This window comes from Eptatretus burgeri, chromosome 8 (assembly GCF_056783735.1).
Source record: "Eptatretus burgeri isolate ZD-2024b chromosome 8, Ebu_testis_v1, whole genome shotgun sequence".
Classification (NCBI taxonomy): domain Eukaryota; kingdom Metazoa; phylum Chordata; class Myxini; order Myxiniformes; family Myxinidae; genus Eptatretus; species Eptatretus burgeri.
Genome location: NC_140968.1, coordinates 68,310,565 through 68,332,601, shown reverse-complemented (window position 1 = coordinate 68,332,601; position 22,037 = coordinate 68,310,565). Strand labels below are relative to the sequence as shown.

The 22,037-nt window shown below is 42.4% G+C and overlaps 1 long non-coding RNA gene across 1 annotated transcript in view; it reads right to left on the bottom strand.

The window, feature by feature from the left end:
* Window positions 1-22,037, bottom strand: part of LOC147021956 (uncharacterized) — a 45,170-nt gene that overhangs the window by 16,194 nt on the left and 6,939 nt on the right. Inside the window, exon 2 of the long non-coding RNA XR_015061020.1 lies at window positions 20,209-20,388. This is a non-coding gene — a long non-coding RNA (uncharacterized LOC147021956). The remainder of the gene's footprint in view (window positions 1-20,208; window positions 20,389-22,037) is intronic.

The window sequence follows — 22,037 nt, the reverse complement described above, 5'->3', positions numbered from 1 at the left end:
ATCTTTTGCATGGTGGGTAGAGCCATATAGATCTAAATTTAAGAATTTTTCCAGCAAAATCTGAGGTGACCTGGGGACCCTTAGGTGAGTTGGCACGGAATGACCCCACTGAGGGTGAATATATATATATATATATATATATATATATATATATATGTATATATATATATATATATATATATATATATATATATATATATATATATATATATATATATATATATATAATCTTTGCCAGTAGGTCTGTCCATTTGGGGAGGGCTTCCCAGTTCAGGGAGTGGCTTCAAAATTGAATCACCGCCATTTTGTTCGTTCGCACTGCTTTATCTGCACTCTAATTTGAGATCCGATTTCATTTTTTTGTAGTCGTTAAGATGGTGTATGTTTCGGTTGCAAAAAAAACGGGAAGAAAATTCACATTTTTGGACAAAACGGCATTTTAAGTGAAATTAAGGCCTGTAATATAAAGTCCATTCAGACTCCCTCACGGCTATATCTTAACTCCAATCAACCACCTGATTTTATTTTTTGTAATCGTTAAGATGGTTTACGTTTCAGTTTCAGAAAAAGGTGAGAAAATTGGATAAATATTGGCGTTTCTACACAATGTATTGGAATAGCCGTTTTGAATGCATCTGATCGGACGCGATGTGGGGAGGGGCAGATGGGGTGGGTATTGAGATGGGGGTATGAGAAAGGGGGAGGATATGAGGGAGGAGAAGTAGTGAGGATGAGAGGAGCGAGAGGGAGGAGAGGAGGGAGGGGAACTAGGAGAGCGAGGGTAGGGTTCCCTGCTTGGGAATAAGTTATGATAGCCGTTTTTAATGTATCGAGTTGGATGAAATGTGGGGAGGGGGAGAGAGAGGGGAGGAAGGGGGAGTAGTGAGGGGGAGAGGAGAGAAGGGAAGGGAGGAGGAGTAGGGGAGGGAGGAGGAGTAGGGGAGGGAGGGGGAGTAGAGGAGTGAGGGTAGGGTTCTCTGAGAGGGAAAACTGAACTTAGGATTCGAACTGTGGTCTAATTAAAATATTTTTTTATATTCCTGGGGTATATACAAAGAATTTATTTCAGGCAAGTGATAACTCTTTTCCAACTATATAATTAAACAATCCTTCGAAAAACTTTGTACGTGATAAAATGAATATCTTCTTCTTCCTCTTTCGGCTTGCTCCCGCTAGGGGTCGCCACAGCGGACCAACTGTCTCCATTTTGCTCTATCCTCCACATCTTCCATTGACACTCCAACCACCCGCATGTCCGCCCTCACCGCATCCATGAACCTCTTATTTGGCCTTCCTCTTCTCCTCCTGCCTGGCGGCTCCATCTTCAACATCCTTCTCCCGATATACTCCGTTTCCCTCCTGTGCACATGTCCAAACCATCTCAATCTCGCCTCTCTCACTTTGTCTCCAAACCGTCCTACCTGCGCTGTCCCTCTAATACACTCATTTCTTATCCTATCCATCCTCGTCACTCCCAACGAGAATCGCAGCATACACTCTCCACCACTTCATCTAACTCACTCCAGAAATCTTCTTTATATTCCATCTCACACCCCATATGTGGGGCATATGCACTGATGACATTCATCATCACCCCTTCAATTTCCAACTTCACACTCATCACACGGTCAGACACCCTCCTCACCTCCAATACCCTCTTGACATGATCTTCCTTCAGGATTATCCCGACACCATTTCTCCTCCCATCCACACCATGGTAGAACAGTTTGAAACCACCTCCAATGCTCCTCGCCTTACTCCCCATCCACTTGGTCTCTTGTACACACAGTATGTCCACCTTTCTTCTCTCCATCATATCAGCCAACTCTCGCCCTTTGCCAGTCATCGTCCCAACATTCAGAATTCCAACTCTCACCTCCACACTGCTACCCTTCCCCCCTCCCACTGCCTCCGGACTCGCCTTCTCCGTCTCCTTCTCCTCATTCGCCCAGCAGTAGCACAATTTCCACCGGTACCCTGCTGACCACCGTTACCGGTGGCGGTCGTTGGTAACCCGGGCCTCGACCGATCCGGTATGGAAATTCGTTTTGTTGTCCGCATAATGATTTGGCATAGGTTTTTACGCCGGATGCCCTTCCTGACGCAACCCTGGTCGCCTCTTACGACACACAGGGATATGGTACACCTATTCTAACCGGGGCATACACCGGGCCCAGTACAACTGGTGCTCATTTCGCCGACCTCGGAAGGATGGCAGGCTGAGTCAACCCCCTGGTGTTTTCGACTTGGTTTATATATATTTATATATATATATATATATATATATAGATACATATATATATACACATTATATATATATATATATATATATATATATATATATATATATATATACACATATATACATATACATACATATATTAATTCAGTGTCCCAACGGGGCTTGAACTCAGGACCTCTTGGGTCCCAAGCCACTGCCCTTACCACTGCGCCAACACCAGGCTTACGTGATAAAATGAATATGTGGACTATTAAATGATGGAATACAATGTTTATTAATAATGTTTGGTTTGAGGAATTATTAATTTGTGATGTGGTGATTTTGATGCAAATCAGTCAATGCAGGTTCTCCCCCCATCTCAAGTCAAGTCAAGTCAAATCCTCCTTTATAATGTCCATAAACACAGGAAGTTTTCTGTTTGGAATGACTTTCAATTTAGTGTGACTACCAGACAGAGTGAAAAAAAATTATCTCACTCATCTCTGCGCATGTGTAATCGGGACAAATTCAAAACCAAATTATTGCTAAGCTACAGGTTTGTTTTCCGATTCACGGTCCAATTCGTGTTCAAAATATAACATTCAATTGGAATCAAGTTGTTCTTTGATCATAAATTGATGTTTGCAGACAGACACAGACAGATAGACAGAAGTGAACTAATTGCTTGAATCCGCTTTTCGCTTCGGGGGGCATGGGGTAATAATGGTCTAAGTACTGATCCCTAAGGTACCCCATTACTTACATCCAGCCAGACATCCTCCCACTCACAGCCACTCTTTGCTTCATATCACTTATCCAGTTAGTTACTCTACCAACCACTCCGCAAATTCTCACCAGGGCTAACAACCTCCTGGTACCTTATCTAATGCCTTCTGAAAATCCAGATAGACTACACACAATGCACTTCTCCCTCATCTACCCAATCAGAAACTAAAGCCCTTTCTTACCAGCTAATGGAAGTTTCCCTGCAAATGGAGAAGCAATATTTTTTTTTAAAACAATTGCCATCTCACCCTCATTGTCCACAGATTCCTATGTGCTATTCCTCAATGGGACCACACTCCTCAACACTTTCATACTTAAATAATGTCTTGCCATGATGGTTCATATTCTTGACTATGTCTTTTTCATATTCCCTTTTGGCCTGCTGAGCTCGTTTCATAACTAGTCTCTATTTATTCTGATACTGATGTGAGTCGGACTCAAGTACTGTTATTTTAAACTTAATGGATGCCTTCTGGTTATCCTAAGTTACATTGTGTACCTCCTTCCTCAACCACCCTCGTCTTTTTCTGTCCTTACCTTTTCACCTCACTGGGATATTAAACCTACTATGCACCCTACACATCATCTCCTTTGAAGGTTGCCCATTTCTCCAATGCAGACCACCCACTCATTAATTTTACCCAATCTGAAGCTCCCAAATCACTAATCATACCCTCAAAGTTTGCACTCCTAAAATGCAACAGCCTTACAACACTATCTCACACTCTACATCTCAACAATAGAGTCGAGCTTACCACATTGTGGTCGTTTGTCCCCAGATGTTCTCCCACCTCCACCTCAATGGGATAATTATTTAAAAATTGGTCGAATGCTGCACACCCTTCTCATGAGCTTCTCCACAAACTAGGTTAAAAAGCAATCTTTGACAAGAGATAGATAATCCTCATCCATTCTGCCTTTCCCATTTTCTTGGACTCAATCTATTCCTGTCAAATAAAAATCCCTCATAATAATCGATACTTTTCCCTCATTACATGCCTTTCTGAATTCTACATACATCCATCTTTCTTGCTCTTTCCTCATGCTAGGAAGACTGTGAAAGTATCATCCAAGTATCTTACTATATTCTTGCAATCTCTAACCATACAGAATCCTCTCCATTAATTCCCTCCTTAATTTGATGCCCTTTTCTCGATACAAGACTGTCTTTCACCCAGATTTCCACACTCCTACCTTTTTTTCTTTCCCACCACACCTATAAACCCTGTGGTCTTGAATTCCCATCCTCCAGTTGGATTGCTCACCAAAACACGTCTCACTTACAGCAATTATGTCGTACCCTCGCCATCCACCCTAACTTCCAGCTCTTCCATCTTCCCATTTAAGCTCTTGGTAGTCATACAAAACACCTTCAACCTTTTCCTTCCGTTAACCACCCATGCTTCCCCAACCCCAATCACATCCTCAACCTCTAGTCCACAAGAAGTCCCAATTTATTATCCCCCGTTAGACTTGGTCCGAAATGGGGGCTTATGGATTTGGTCTCGATTTTCGTGTCCGTGTGTGCATGCGTGCATCCGCAACCATATCTCGGACATCTATGGACCGATTTTACTTGTACTTAGCAAAAAGACAACACATGATGATAAACATAAGCACGCCATTTTTTTTCAACAACAGATCCAAGATGGCTGACTGGCGGCCATTTTAGTTGTAAAATAAAACAACCTGGCGTCGAACACGTCCTCAACCATTTCTCAGACAAACATTTGCCATATGGTGTTCAAACTTGACATACAGATAAAGAATGATGGCTACATAAGCATGTCATTTTTTTTTTATCGACATCAGATCCAGATGGGCGACTGGCAGCTATTTTAGTTAAAAAAAAACTCAAAAAGCCCAGTGTCGAACATGTCCTCAACCATTTCTCAGACATGCATGTACCGATGTTGTTCAAACTTGGCACACAGATAAAGAATGATGCCTTACAGAAGCACATCATGTTCTTTTTCGAAATCAGATGCAAGATGGCTGACTGCTGGCCATTTTATTACTTAAATGTGTCCCCAACCATTTCTCAGTCATGCATGGTCCGATTTTGTTCAAACATGGTACAAGCACAGTACATGATGGCATACACGTGCACCTCACTTCATTTTGCGATCTGATCGAAGATGGCCGACTAGTGGCCCTTTAACTCTGCTCAGCAAAATTACTAAAACAACGGAAGTGATGACATTTCATGTCTTTTTTAGTTGTTTCTCGAGAATCACCATCCCCCTTATATTGAGCACCCTGCCCCCTGTCTGCACACACTGCTCACGATTACTATGCAGGGATCCCCACATAATCACAAACCCAAACCCTTCCTTCTCACCCCACACCAACCCTCCAACCACGAATTAACATCGATCACTATTACTGCAATCTACACAGATTCCCACCTGAGGCAGAATTCCTGAAAAAAGAAAAAGAAATGACTTCGCACCCAAATTCTTCAAATGCATCCCATTTGATTCTACCCCTTGTTGAACTTGTTGTTGCTATTTTTAAATTGTTTTTCGAGTTCAGTGATAATAGCTTATTCATAAAGTACAGAACAAAATATCATCCCGCAGGCCAGATCTAAACATGTCACGACTGGATCCGGCCTGCGGGCTGGAAGCTCCCCACGCTTCATTCATTCATTCATATCATTTCAAACAACTTTGTGCTCATTGCCTGACCACAAACTTCATCACCTGTGATGTACTAAAGTTTTTTTTCACGACATTAAAAAAATTGGGGTCGAAGGGATTCCATGTGGGGGGTTGCTCCCCAAATTATGTATTTGCTTTCTTCTGTGAAACCACACACACAATTTCGATGAAACTTGACCACATTTTTATCACCCGTGATGGAACAAAAATGGTCCATGGCATTAAAAAAAAATCCAGGGGAATATACTTTCTTCTCTGTTATATATTTTGTGGGTCATCCATGACTACCAATGGTTCCTGGTTATCTTATCTAGCTGCTACCAGGTGAGTGCCCAGGGGTATTGTCCCAATGTTTAAGTAATAATCAAAGAACTGAACATGGTTTTTGATTCTAATAATTGTTGAGGTGTTACAGTTAAAAAGCAAATCCGTCGAGTACCACCACTAAAAATTCTCCATGAACTGCCATGACGCAATCTAGGGAAAGATTGTCAGCACGCAATGGATAATGGCCGCACAACTCGCTTCAGACTCGTTATAAGGTGAATATGACGAATAATTTTCTGATCAAGAATCCCCAGATTACGATGATAGTCAAAATCATGATGTAGAAGTTGCTGTTAGACCGTACATGTATGAACTGGAGGTCGAGATGACGTCAAGGGGTGAGGTCGAGATGACGTCAAGGGGTGGGGCCAATTGAGTGTTTCTTTTTGGGGGGGGTGGGACCAATCGAGCATAAAAGGACACCAAATAACAATAAAATCTTCATTTCAGGATATATATTTAAGAAAAGAACAACGATTAAGTATTAAGTGAAGCCATATCTATTCATTAAACCAAACATGATTTTCTGATTCTGTGGACCTTGAAGTAAAAGCAACTCTTAAAGACGAGGGCTGGCAGGATGGCCGAGACTGGAGGCACTCAGACTAGCCTCTAAAGTCTCAGCTGTCTATCCTGGGCTAAAATCCTGACCCAGCTACAAACTGTCATCCCGGTGTTTCACAGGCAGTGTAATTCAACAATGTGTGTGACGTACCTCGGATGGACGTTAAACTTGGCATCTTGTCTCTGGCATTAATCTGGTTGCTAAGATCAAATGGTGTCCTTCTTGAAGAGTAGGCGAGCTATCGCCAGCACCCTGAACAAATTCCAAATTCGTTCAAACCTTCACAGAGTGCAGTTTACTCTTGGTGAGATAGTTAACTGATACAAATATACATTGTTTTACAAATACAAACAAATACGTTTTTACAAATATGTTTTTACGAATACAAATAAATCGTTTTTATTTGGATAGTCTCCCGATTACCTTCAATTCCTATCTTCCCCACTTTCCAAACGCCCCCCCCCCATCTCTCCCAACTAAACACTCTGTTTCTTGTCTTAAATTCATAAGAAAAAAACCCCAAAAAACTGCCTTTCTCCCTGCATACTCACAAGTCCCCATCCTTCTTCTTCTTCTTCTTCTTCTTCTTCTTCTTCATCCTGCCGGCACACCATCTGGATTCTACTTGAGCTGACCCTCTCTCACCATTACCTTCACGATTTCTTCCTACAACCTTCCATTCCTGAATCTCACCTATTCTTCAAAAACCCATCAAAAATAATAATCTTCCTTGTATCCTTTCTATCTATACACCTCCTGTAACCACGTGTCTCTTTCCACCTTCTTCCTGATACTTTTCCTCGACCCAGCAGCTTCACTCTGCGTTCACAGTTCCAAATTCACCACACCCCTCCACAATTTTACTTCACCTTCCCCTTTCCGAATGTTACGCAATCCTTATTTAAAATAAATAAATTCACTTTTGACTATACACCTCCCATAACCACGTGCTTCTCTCGGAACCACGTGATCTGTTTCCACCCTCTGCGATTACTGATCCAAATTCCCCATTCACCTCACAATTTTTTCTACGACCTTTCCATGACCTAATCTGATGAAAACTTTCTCAAATAAGAATAATAATAATAAAAACGATCTCTTATAATACTTCATTTTCCTCTTTCATACGTGTGGTACTCTGTACTGTATCATAATTCACTACTCTTTTCTTCGATTTAAACAGACTGCTCTCAATTCGACCTTTCCCTCATACCTTGTCTAAAAAAAAATCCAACTGTTACAGCGTTTCTTCTCTCCATTCTCTTAATTCACCTTTATTGCATCCATCAAGAAATGTCTTTAATCGCATCTCTGACATAAAAAACAAAACAAAAAAAAAACAGTTTGCTGTGAGTGTTCATTTTCCATCAACCATTCTTTTTTCCTAACTTCAGTGCCAACTCACCCCTCACTCTCAAAGCAACCGTCACACTCTTCTCCCTCCAAGCCTCCCTCTCAACTTTCTCAAAAACTCCCCCCTCACCTTTCTCCCTCAACTCTCCCCACTCACCCTTCTCCCACCATTCACCCCCCTCACTCACCCTTCTCAAAGTCCCCCCCCTCACATCCACAAAGCTGCCTCCTTTCCCTGCACTCTCACCTCTATCGCATCACTCCACCTCCTCAAATCCTCAACAGCCTTCTTCCCCCTCTCTTGTCCCCCCTCTCCCCCAGCACCACAGTCTTTTCTCCTCCTCATCCGGCCCCCTCCCTCAGCTATTCTGCAATCCCACACACTCTTTCAACAACTCTCCTTACCTCCTCCCCCTCCCTTGTCCTACCCTCCCCCTCCCCTCCCATCCCTGCACCAACGCCTCCTCCCTTCCCTCTTCATTAACAGTGTGGACCTCAAATATCCGGGGCCTTCGCTCAAACCTTACAGATCTTTTCATACAGGTTGCCAATGACAAACCAGACATCATCTGCTGACAGAAAATTTCCTCCCTCAAGACGTCTCCGACTCCCAAGTATCTCTCCCCGGTTACTCCCTCCTCCGGTATGACAGACCTGAGCCTCGTCCTGGTGGAAAAGTTGCTCTCTTCATCAAAGACTCTATTCCTCACTCTCCATGCACTGCCCTCACTCCCCCACACCCCCAGGAATACCTCTGGCTACGGCTTCCCCTCCACTCCCACCTCATGTTTATATGTGTACTGTACCATCCACCTAACAGTGATGACTCCATCTACACCTCACTATCCGAAAACATGGACCAACTTCTATCTTCTCATCCAAACTCTCTCTCTTCCTCATATGTGGCGACTTCAATTGTCATCATGCCAGTTGGCTAGGTGTGGGTACCTCTCTCACCTGTCATGGCACTTCAGCAAAAGCTTTCTGTGACTCATTGGGACTGACTCAATCGATCAATTTCCTGACCCGGATCTCAACCAATGGCACTCTGTCTCATCTGGATCTGATTTTGACAAACTTCCCTGAAAATATCTGCTGTTCTTCCTCCACTCCAATCGGTTCTTCTTACCACGTCCTTGTCAAAGTAGATATCTATCTGGCTGTTATCAGAGAACCACCTCACTGCCGTCGAGTCTGACATTTCACTCAAGCCGACTGGCAGGGTCTTCAAGCAGCCATCAAACTTCCAGACTGGTCTCCCATCACCAATTTCTCGAACATCAACTCGTCCTGGGATTCTTTCAAAGAAACTTGCACTCCCTCACACAAAGATTTATCGCCTCTCATCTTCAGTTGTCCTACTCTTCCTCCTGCCCTTGATTCACTGAAGCTTGTGGTGAGGCAGTTGTCCTGAAAAAAACTTTCCCTTGCCTCATGGAAAGCAAACCCAACTGAGGGCAATCTCAGTTCCTTCCAAAAAGCTCGGAACAAGTGTGTATCTACCCTCAGGAGAGACAAAACAACATCTTTCTAAGCTCAAGTCTGAACTTTCAAACCTCTCTCCCTCCTCAAAATCCTGGTGGCATCTAATCAAATCTGTTTCTGGTGGATGTTCCCCCTCCATCTCCTCCCTTACTTCAAATGGCCGCACTGATGATACCGTGAAAAGGCTGAATGCCTAAACTCGGTGTTTGCATTGAAATCTTGTATCTGAAACCCATCGCTTTCTGTACCCACCTTACCCAGTCATACCCAACTGTCCCTGGACTCTGTCCTTTTTTTCTGATAAGGTGGAGAGCTCGCTGTCAAACCTCGATTTAGATTCTGCAACCGGTCGAGACGGCATCAACCTACATGTCCCAAAAACCTGCTCCTCTGCTCTTGCTCACCCTCTGTCTGTTCCATTCACCCTCTCATTTGCTCAAAGTCATCTGCCATCTGCTTGGAAATCAGCAAACATTACCCTCCTGCATAAAAAGGTGCAAAAACAGATCCCTGCAACTACAGACCAGCCTTCTCCCAATCATCAGCAAGGTTATGAAATCCATCATCCTTTCAGACATTAAATCCTTCCTCTTCTCCAATGGCTTGATTTCTGATCATCAATTTGGTTTCAGACCAGGTCACTCTACCCTGGATATGCTGCTTCTGCTCTCCCAACAATGGATGGAGGTCTTCAATGTCAGACATGAAATCAGAGCCATATCTCGAGACATATCGCGTGCTTTTGACATGGTCTGACACCCTGCCCTGCTCACCAAACTCTCTTCCTATGGTATCCAAGGCCATCTCCACTCATGGCTCGCAGACTTCCTCTCCTGTCGCAGTCACCATGTGGCCCTAAATGCAGTTCTTTCATCCCCTCTTCCTGTCCAGGCTGGAGTCCCTCAAGGCAGCGTTCTGGGCCCTGTTGTATTTCTGGTTTTCATCAATGATCTCTCTGACTCCCTGGAAAACCCTCTTTATCTCTTTGCTGATGACTCCACCCTCTGCTATACCATCTGGCATCCCTCAGACTGGCAAGCAGTAGCTTCTTCGCTCACTGCAGATCTGGGTAAAATCACAAACTGGTCCAACACGTGGAACATGTCTTTCAATCTGGACAAATCTCACACTCTCACTTTGTCTCTCCAAAATAGTCGTTTGGACCCCCCCCCCAATCCATCCATTGGGACCATACTCTGTGCAGAGCGTCGGTGCTGCCGAAGCAGTTTCCTTGGCTAGTGGGCACAATCCTGGACGGGTCGCCACTCCGACGCAGGATACTCGAATGACTCGATCGTCCCCAGCAAGCTGGTACTCATTTTGCCGACCTTGGAAGGATGGCAGGCTGAGTCAACCCCCTGGTGAAGTAATTCAGCGAGGCTTGAACTCAGGACCCTTGGATCCCAAGCCACCACCCTAACCACTGAGCCAACACCAGGCTTACCCCCCCCCCCATCTACTTTCTCAACAATCCTCTGGAAGAAGTCCTTTCTTTCAAGCTTCTGGGTCTAACTATCTGCGATGATCTTTCCTGGGAAAGCTACATTTCCAACCTCGCCTCCAAAGCCAGTCGCCGACTGGGAATCCTCCGTCGTGCAATTTCCTTCCTCGGCCCACCTGAGCTCCTGACCACATACAAAACTTTCATCTGCAGCCTGATGGAGTACTGCTCTCCCATCTGGGCTGGTGCTCCTGCCTCCCACCTTTCATGGCATCACGTTGTTGAAACCAAGGTATTTCGGATCATTGGCATCTCCCGCAATGAGGCTGAGTCTTTGGGTCTCTCACTCTCTCACCGCAGGCAGGACAGTGGTCTTTCTGTCTTCTACCGTCTCCTGTCTCGCCCCCCCCCCGCCCCCTGCTATGTCTGAGGTTTGTCCCCACCATACTTCCGCAGGGCGTTCAAGTTCCGCCAACAACCCCCTTCTGGTGAAACTACCAAAATCACGAATCACTGCTCACCTTCACTCTTTCATTCCTCTTTTTTCCCCACCTTTGGAATAAACTCCCTCTCTCTATTCAATCCCATTCTTCCCTCCAGGCCTTCAAAACAGCTGTTCACCACCACCTATCGCCCCCCATCCAAATCCTCGATCTTTTCTACCCCCGTTAATCCACCCCAAACCCACTTCCTTCAAATTCCCTGCTATCCTTCCTGAAAGTCCCAGTCATGTCCATCTTGTATATCCCATGCTCCCCACCCCATCCCTCTCCCCTCCACAGATCTAATTCTCGGTTCCCCACTTAACTGTTTTATCCTTCCCACTCCCATCTCTCTTGTCTCATGCCCCCCTCGCTGTGCGTTGTGTGTTAGCTCTCAAACGAGCCTCGACAAGGTATACAAAAAAACCAAAAAACCAGTCAGGCACTCAGTAGAGCACATACCTCCGCCACGTAATGCCTGATGCATGAGAACATGTCGGGCCCAACACATTTTTGAAATATCGTGCTATACAGGATATCGTTTTTGGCCCTATCCCTTAATGGTGAAGAATCTCTGAAAAAAACTCATTGGATCCGGATCCGGATCTTCACCAGAATTGAATCGCTTCTTCCTTGTCACACACCCAACCTGTCCACCAAGTTTCGTCTGAATCCGTCTACAACTTTTTGAGATATCGTGCTACATATCATTTTAGCCCTATCTCTCAATGGTAAAGAATCACTTTAAAATTTCTAGTAGTCGGATCCGATTCTGTATCTGGATCTTCACCAAAATCTAATCAATTCGTCCTTGTCACACACCCAACCTGACCAATAAATTTTATCCAGATCCGTCCACAACTTTTTGAGATATCCTGTACACACAGACAGACTGACAGGCAAACAAAGAGGGGTGAAAAACACAACTTGCTCCACCTTTGGTGGCAGAGGTAATAACTGAAAGGCGATCCCAATGTCAGTGTGTGTGTGAGAGAAAGAGAGAAAGAGAGAAAGAGAGAAAGAGAGAAAGAGAGAAAGAGAGAAAGAGAGAAAGAGAGAAAGAGAGAAAGAGAGAAAGAGAGAAAGAGAGAAAGAGAAAGAGAGAGAGAAAGAGAGAGAGAAAGAGAGAGAGAGAGAGAGAGAGAGAGAGAGAGAGAGAGAGAGAGAGAGAGATGGTGAGAGAGAGAGAGAGAGAGAGAGAGAGATGGTGAGAGAGAGAGAGAGAGAGAGAGAGATGGTGAGAGAGAGATGGTGAGAGAGAGATGGTGAGAGAGAGATGGTGAGAGAGAGATGGTGAGAGAGAGATGGTGAGAGAGAGATGGTGAGAGAGAGATGGTGAGAGAGAGATGGTGAGAGAGATGGTGAGAGAGATGGTGAGAGAGATGGTGAGAGAGAAGGTGAGAGAGATGGTGAGAGAGAGATGGTGAGAGAGAGATGGTGAGAGAGAGATGGTGAGAGAGAGATGGTGAGAGAGAGATGGTGAGAGAGAGATGGTGAGAGAGAGATGGTGAGAGAGAGATGGTGAGAGAGAGATGGTGAGAGAGAGATGGTGAGAGAGAGATGGTGAGAGAGAGATGGTGAGAGAGAGATGGTGAGAGAGAGAGAGAGAGAGAGAGAGAGAGAGAGAGAGAGAGAGAGAGAGAGAGAGAGAGAGAGAGAGAGAGAGAGAGAGAGAGAGAGAGAGAGAGAGAGAGAGAGAGAGAGAGAGAGAGAGAGAGAGAAAGCGAGAGAGAGAGAGAGAGAGAGAGAGAGAGAGAGAGAGAGAGAGAGAGAGAGAGAGAGAGAGATATATATATATATATATATATACAATTGTTTGAAACAGAAAATGAAAAAACAAGATGTGTGATTTGTGATGATTGACATTTCTTTTGGTGAGGCTTTTCCTACTTGTCTGTCATTATCTTTTAGTGGAAAATCCACGATACCATTTGTTATATATTTATTTATTTATTTGATTCTTGTGTATTTGTGAAAACTACATTTCAAACAATGAAAATGATGCAACTGAACAAAATGAAAGGTCAAGCAAGGCAGCCCCCAGCTGAACTAGCCTCACTGGGGATTAACCATCTTCAGAGGATTTAGGTTTCTCAACAAGGCAATGCTGTGGTTAACTCAGATATCTTGACTGGAGGAGGTGGCTATTTTAGGTTCGCCAATGGGGAACACTTATCCCAATGTAAAGTGCATAAATGTGGGATTTGCAATTGCAAAATTTGTCCTATATTTCCCACAAATAATATCATTAATTATGCAGTAACGGCTAGATCTTACAAGTTAAAAGAAACCAAATAAGTAATTACATGAAAAACCTCGAACATAAGTTTACTTATTGACTTGTAGCAAATGTGCGATGCAATATGTTGGTGAAACAATGCAGAGATGTAATGTAAGAATGAATGCACACAGGTGTGAGAAACCCAGATAAAAGTACTGGTTGTCCACTCCTCACTCATCACTTTACACATGGATACTATCAAAATGCAAGCTTCATTGTTCAGGTTGGAGAAAAGATAAGCGGTAATGGCCAAAAAAGGGATGAGATGGAAGATAAAACAATCACACAATTACGTAAGCAAAGAGAACTTTTCTAGATGAAAGAATTAAGAACTGCTTCGCCATTTGGATTAAGTACAAGAATTAATGATACATACATACAACATTATAGCGAAAACGTAATCGCCTCTGTTTTTAACACCTCACCACGAGACTCTCAGAGAGACAGACGACATAATTATGGATGTTGATATCCAGTTGCAGACACACCACAACAAAAAGTAAATGAGTGGTTACATTTTAACAAATCAAATATCTGTAGATTACTTAACAGCAGTAGAATTAATATCAATACTTAGAAAAAAACAACTGAAAGAGGTTTGGCAAATCGTTAACATATTAATGGAAGAGGATGATCAAGAGGAGCTCCCAATCCAACACATGGAAGCAATTCTGGACATGATTGACCATAGAATGTGTAAACAGAAATCTCAAGAAGTTAATCATGGAAAAGACAATGACATCATCAAAATTATCTTTGATAATAAAGGGGTGGAAATGATCGATATGGAGAAAATAGCACAAGAGGAGGAATTGTGGAGTAAATTTGCAGAAGCAATACAACAGAGAGATCCACCAAGGGTGGTGTACACTTTGCAAAATGCAATTAAGGGAAAAAAAAAAAAACTTCATCCATAAGGAAACAATACAATCTATGCATGGAGAGATGAAAGGTTGACACATTATCAAAGGTGATCTTAGAATAATGAAAGATAGAACATTGCGTGCATTACTTAAGGCCCTGTCACACCTTGACAATTCAGCCAACGTATGGCTGACGTATGCAAAATTGGGCTAAAACGCCAGCACACGTCGAATACGTTATGGGTAAATTTGTATACCATAAGAGCACGCTGAAAAACACTGCCATACATCGTAGTACGCTGGCTTTCATCGTTGTACTTTGCGGTTGTCCTCAAATTTTAGCATGCTTGAAATTTTACGACGTATGCCAGCGTATGACTCACACGTTCCGCTACGCTGGCCATAAGTTGTAGGCACGTTATGCGATCGTCGACACACGTTACTTGTAAGTTACTCATAAGTAGAAACAGGTCGAGGTAATGATTAGCGTACCCGAAACTTATTTATAACCTACGAATAACGTGTTGTAGGCACGTTACACGATCGTTGACACACGTCGAGGCACGTTATGCAATCGTTGACACACGTCGAGGCACGTTACTTGTAAGTTACTCATAAGTCGAAACACGTTGAGGTAATGCTTAGCGTACCCAAAACTTATTTCTAACCTATGAGTAACGTGCTTTGAACCTATGTGTAACGTACCTCCAACGCATATTGACGTATGTAGAGTGTAGACGTATTTGATTGACGTCTTCCAGACGACCACAGAACTTACTGAACGTGTTTCTAATTTACAGCTGCCGTATAATGGCGTATTGGCAGCGTTTAAAAAAAACAAAAAAAACAACAATAACTTCCGATATTTCATCACGTGCCGTTACGTCACGTCCGATTGCCTCTTCAGTTTGCTCATGTCATATTCTTCGTTCCTCCTCTGTGAATATTTTCTGTTTGAGGATATTGTCACGTCGACGTCGAAACTTAAAAGCAAATGTCCCAATATATTTTAAAATTCATGATAGATTAAAAAAATAAAAAAAATAATAAAAAACAACAACAACAACAACTTCAGATATTTCGTCACGTGCCTTCACGGAGCCAAGGAGAAAAAAAGAAAATGTGCCTTGACGGAGAAAATAAGTTTCGGGTATGCTAAACATGACCTCGACGTGTTTCGACTTATGAGTAACTTACAAGGAACTTGTGTCGACGTGTGTCAACGATCGCATATCGCGCCTACAACTTATTCCCAGAGCAGCGGAACGTGTGAGCCATACGGCGAGTACGTCATAAAATTTTCAGCATGCTTGAAATTTCACGACGTACTAAACGTACCACGAAATATGACAGCGTACTTCATCGTTTTTCAGCGTGCTCTTAACGTATACACAACTTACGCATACCGTATTCGATGTGTGCCAGCGTTTTAGACACATTTTTCATAGGTCGGCATACGCTGGCTAAATCGTCAAGGTGTGACTGCGTGGTTGACACTTCCAATTCTCAGGCGGTTATGATTTAAATCGGCGTGCGGCAGGTTTTTAACAGGCTACGCCATGAGTTCGTCGGCGATACCTGCAGCGCACTATGCCTAAGTTAAACTATCGTTGGGCATAGGTTGTGAACGCCGACAACAGGCTAAGCATTCGTTGCTATAAGTTATCTATAAGACAACAAAACGTTCTGTGCCCGTTACTAATATGTTATGCATACGACCAACACGTTATGAATACGACCAAAACTTAAAAAAAAACATCAAAATTTCAGCGTACGCCAAAGTTTTACATACATTTTTATACGTTGCCATTGCTGGCAAAATCGTCAAGGTGTAACAGCGTCTTTACAAAAGGACCAAATTATCGAGAAAACAAAAGGATTAACTGGAATTAAGCCATGGAACTTACAATGATAGGACTGACAGAATTGATGAGAGAACAAACTGAAAAACAGAGTACCAAACATACAATTGGCTTTATGGTTGGAAGAGGTCGAGAAACATGTAAAAAAAAAGAGAATTGTTGATTTAAAAAGAAAAGTTTGAATAAAGAATCCAAAAGTAATTTTAAACAATCCAGAAACAAGTGATTATTTAAGACAGCTTCAAACACAATACGTTATTGTTCCAATTGACAAAGCAAATAATAACATTGCATTTGTATGCAAAACATTCGACATTGAAACACTTGTGGAAGAATTGGGCTTACAGACTGGACTCTCAAAGACATACCAAATAAGTAACAATAATAAATCACACTTGATACAAAACCATATAAATCACTCCAAAGCAAGAAGACTGTTAGTTCCAGATGAACACCATAATTTACCATTCATTTAATGGATCCCAATAATGCACAAAAACCCTTGCAAGATGAGGTTCTTCATCGCAAGTAGAGATTGCAGTTTAACACCATTGTCAGGTGTGGTGAAACGAATTTATAAATGCTTTAAAAATTACCATGAAAATGTGAGGTTTCATTCTGGTATTAAGAAATTCTGGATCATTGATAATTCCAAATCTGTAATTAACAGTATCCACAACATTAATAACATGGGTAAGGCTGAATGTTTATCAACTTATGATTTTTCTACATTATACACAAACATTCCACATAACAAGCCTGTAACCACATTGGACAGAGCGGTAGATAAAGCATTTGCAGGAGGTAATAAAATATACATTACAGTTTATCAAAAAAGAGCAAACTGGTCTGAAAAGGAAAATCAATATTCATGTAGTTTTTCAAAAAATAAACTTAAAGAAAGTATTGGATTTCTCCTGAACACCAGTTTCTTTACATTTGGCAACAAGATACTGTACTCCATCAGACAGTGGGGATACCCATGAGTTCAGATCCGGCCCCTTTCTTTGCAAATTTATTCCCACACATGTACGTGTCTGATTGGGTCCAGAACATGTGCAGGAATAAAGTAACACCTGCACGAAGGTGTGGAAACATATTTAGATCCATTGATGATTTACTCACAATTAATGATGGGTTTGTATTTGATCAGCTTCATAATGATATGTATTCAAAAGAACTCGAATTAAAAAAGAAAAACCAAACTCACACTTCAGTTTCTTTTTTAGAATTTCAAATCGATATCAACAATGATAAACTTCACAACAAAATATTTGATAAACGAGATGCTTTCCATTCCACATTGTACGAATGCCTTTCTGAGACAGAAACATTCCTAAGAAGCTATTCTATGGTACAGTTGCAGGTGAAATAATTTGGACCAGGAGAGCAATCACACACAGCAGTAAACTTATCAATACATTAAAACTAGTCAGACATTTACTAACACAGGGAGTTACAGTTAACACATTAAAACAAGTTTACTTTAAGATCATAAAATGATACAAAATAGAATTAGTGAAATACAATACAAATAGTAAAAATATTATTAACGAGATATTTATATAAATATGTTATAAAATATATATAGTATGGAAACCATTTAAACCTCCTTTACTGGTTGCGAGGAGACAAGTAAGCATTTAAAACTAGAAGGGCACTCAGTAGAAAGCATACCTCAGCCAGCCTGATTAGTTCACGTTTTGGATCCCACTAATCGGCGGGATCTGTATTTAGAGCTGAAATAAAATTTAATCAACTTGTCTTTGTCATGTATCCAACTCATCCACAAAGTTTCGTCCGAATCTGTGCATAACTTTTTGAGTTATCGTGCTACATCATTTTAGCCCTATCACTCAATAAGGAAGAATCGCTGAAAAAAATTCTCAGATCCGGATCCGGATTCAGATCTTCACTAAAATCGAATCAATTGTTCCTTGTTACATTCCCAATGTGCCCACCAAGTTTCTTCCTAATCCGTCCACAACGTTTTGAGATATCCTGCGATGTGTCGTTTTTAGCCCAATATCTCAATGGTGAAAAATTACTTTAAAAATTCTTGGATCTAGATCTGGGTTCGGATCTTCACCAAAATCGAAACATTTCGTCCTTGTCACATTACCCAAGCTCTCGTCCAAATGCTTCCACATTTTGAGATCTTTTGTTGACAAACAAGAAAGATGTCGTGCATAGCACGATGCGAAATCCATGAAACAAATTTTAACTTAAAAATAATTGGTGGTTGATTCAATGACCAAATATGCAAATCCTCTTCAAATTTCAAATCAATCGGATGAATATTAAAATTTTTACAGATTTGGCCTATGTTGACATTTTGGCCCATGTTGGCATTTTGGTCTAAGTTGACCTCAAAAACACTTGTTCGTTGAAATCAGTGACCTGATATGCAAATCCTCTATAAATTTCAAGTCAATGGGATGAAAATTGAGGATTTTAGAAATTCCATCGATGTTGTTGACCTTTGGCCTTTGTTGACATTTTAGTCTATGTTGACCTCAAAAAGAATTAGCTCCACCCACACTTGTAACCCTCAAAGAATCAAATAAATGTCTGCCATTTTGGTCATGACTCGTCGGCCTCAGGTTTTGGGCCTCTGGTGTTCATTTGAAGACTGAACAAGGCGTCTTCTATCATGAAAGAAAGGTACGTTTGGAGGAAAGAACAGTACATTTTGATTACAACCCATGCAAAGGAAATGAGGTAATGCAGGTTTTTTGTTTCTTTTTTTCAGGAGCAATCGAGGCAGTGTTCTATTGCCTATACACTGCCAAAATAAAAAAAAATTGTACAATCAAGAGGACTGCCTCGTTTAAGTACATTAAAAAACTGAACAGCGTGCTGTCTATCAAGAAAGAAAGGTACATTTTGATTACAACCCGTGCAGAGGAAAGAAAATCATCACAATTCATATTTGACGTCTTTATAATGAATAAAAAAAAACCCTCCAACCTGTCCTTTGGATGTTTTTTTTATGCAAAACACCAGTGAAAAAAAAGGAAGGTTCTTATATGTGATTTCAGTTTTCACCTGGGTTTTCAAAGCTAATCGTGCGAAAATACAGGATTTGTAAACTGTATTTCACACTTGTGTGGATATGTATTCACATATTGTGTTAAGTGAATAAATTGTTTACATTACATAATTTTTGGATCTGCCGAATTGCCAGTACCCATTTTGGGAAACTTAAACATGCAGCATGTAATTTAATATGTCCAAATGGCACACTGTACGTGTCTACGCCCGTGGGTTTCCCATGGATGCTGGCCATCAATGAAGAAACTAGTGGAAGTCCATGCATTGCGTGTCGAGCCATTGTGTAATTGTGATGGAACATAGATGCGAAAACAGGAATCCGTATCTCAGACAAGGTTTTGACAAAATAGTGTGGTGGGATTAATTAAGATCAGAGAGTGAGTGGCATGTGAGTGAGTCGAACATCGATGCGACGTAACGCTGTGACGTAGGGTAGACGGACAATGAAAAGGAGACTTTGACGTAGGGTAGACAGACAGGACACCAAAATTTTGCCCCTCATCCCAGTGCTTAGTCGATACTCAACACGCAATAATATGTGGTGATGTACGAATACCTTCTTTCTTTGAAGAATGGGAAGAAGTGAGGAGGGGAGTGCAGAGAGTTGGGGAGTGGGGTTAAGGACTTTGGATGGAGAGTGGGTTTGAAAACTCGCTGTGGAGAGGGATTTGAAGACTTGGTATTTTGGGGGGAGGGATTGAGAACTTGGAGTTGGGAGGGGGGGGTGGACGGGAAGGGATTGAGGAATTGGAGTTTGGGGGGGAGGGGTTGATTTAATTAAGCAACATATTTCGGGAGCACATAGCTTGACAATATTAAATTCACCTGGTATGCAACTGTTATTCTTCTTTCTTATTTTGTGTGGCCTTTCTCTGAGTTGTTGGTTGACGAAGTGAAGATAGCTGTTTTCAGCCAGCCTCGGGTCCTTGTAATCAGGTGCTGCAGTTCTTGCCATCCTCCTTTGAGGTAATGTATTGGGCAGTCTTGCACAAGATGATCCGCAGTCTGGGGGAGGCCACACACACAGTCAAACGAATCAGCAAGGTTCCAGAATAACATGTGATGGGCCTCTGGTGTTCATTGGAATCTGCCAACATCCGTTTGGAGCCAGTTAAGGCAACACCATTCCTTCATAGGCAAGTCACAACCAGGGGGCTTGGTGGAACAGGGAAGGTGTTGTAGACGACTACTGGGTTGGTAGGTACTCCATTACTTCATCTGCCACGTGTTTGCTCAGGCCATCGTCTGCTGTGATATAGGTTTCAGCTACTTCAGTAGTAAAGGGCTTGTGGCTCTTCAGTCTTTGGTGGGGGGGGGGGGTGGGAAGGGGTGAAGGGGGTCAGTGAGGGTAGATCTTCTCTTAGCTTGTTGTGCAAGGGGTGGTTGAGGTTCCGAGTTGGCTTAAGGGCTGCTTGTCCAGTGATGGATGCTCGTCTAATGTGATGGGGATGGATGCCCGAAAGGACTGGGAGGTAATGGGTGGCAGTAGGGTGAAGACATTCACTGATGACCCTTAAGGATGAGTTGAGGTGCACAAACCTTCTTGGTGTGGTGGCTCCTTCCCCATGCACCATGTAGTATTCTGCAGGAGCTTGCACCAGGACATGTGTTGAGGTACGTAAGGTAATTAAATCAGCCAGCTCCCCAGTCGTGGCCAGCTGGTCTGTGGATAATGTAAACTCTAGCAGCTGTTTTTCCTGCTACCATCTCTGCATGCTGCCTGAAGGTCAGGAACCAGTCCATTTTCATACCAAGGTCAGCATGAGCATGCGTAAAAGGAAGCCGGATGTAATTTAGCTGGACTTCTTGCTGCCTGTCTGCGCTTACTGTTCTGAAGGTGGAAAACAGAGCAGACTGACTTATGGACACTGAGACATAGGCACCATTTGTGGTAGTAGCGGTCCATATAAGCAACATCTCGGCTGAGAGTGGCCTCGACTTCCTCAAAAGACTTGCTTGGATGCATGATCGCAAGTTCATCAGCATTTAGTACCTGCTGTCTCAGAGAGGTCTGATGTGTCCATGTTGAACAGCGGGGGTCACTTTGTTGCAAATCAGGGGAGTCGACGAAACCCTTATTTTTTGAGTAATTTTGATCGGATCGTCTTCAAACTTCATGGGAATATAGTTCATGGTCTGGCGCTCAGCTGATTAGTTTTTGGTGGCGATTGGCCTTGACCTTTATGGTTAGCGCCTCAGGTCAAACATATTTGACCCCAAGGTCAAATTTCAAGTTTTCGGAACCATATCGTGTAGTACCTCAAATTGAACACCTCGATGAGTGCTTTCTAGATATGTCAAGCTTGAGACATTATGACGTCATTTGGTGACGTTATGAGGAAAAAGCATATTTTTCATGGTTACTCTGTAGAACGATTCTCATCGGAATCTGTCGTAGGCAGATATTCCTCAAGGAGTCGCTCCTGGTGGATAGCAGCTCTGTTCACCTCAGTGTGACCTTAAAGAAGTCACACGTGGTCATCTTTTGGCAAGATACGGGTCACCCTGCGGGTGACATTGGTTTATTTTATTTTTCATTCCTTTTCTGTGTTAAAAGGAACAAGTCTATGAGAAAAATGCACTTTTACTCCAAGACCAGATTTTTTTTTTTAACCTCATTCCCAACAACACAGTTAGACAGTATGCACAAGTCT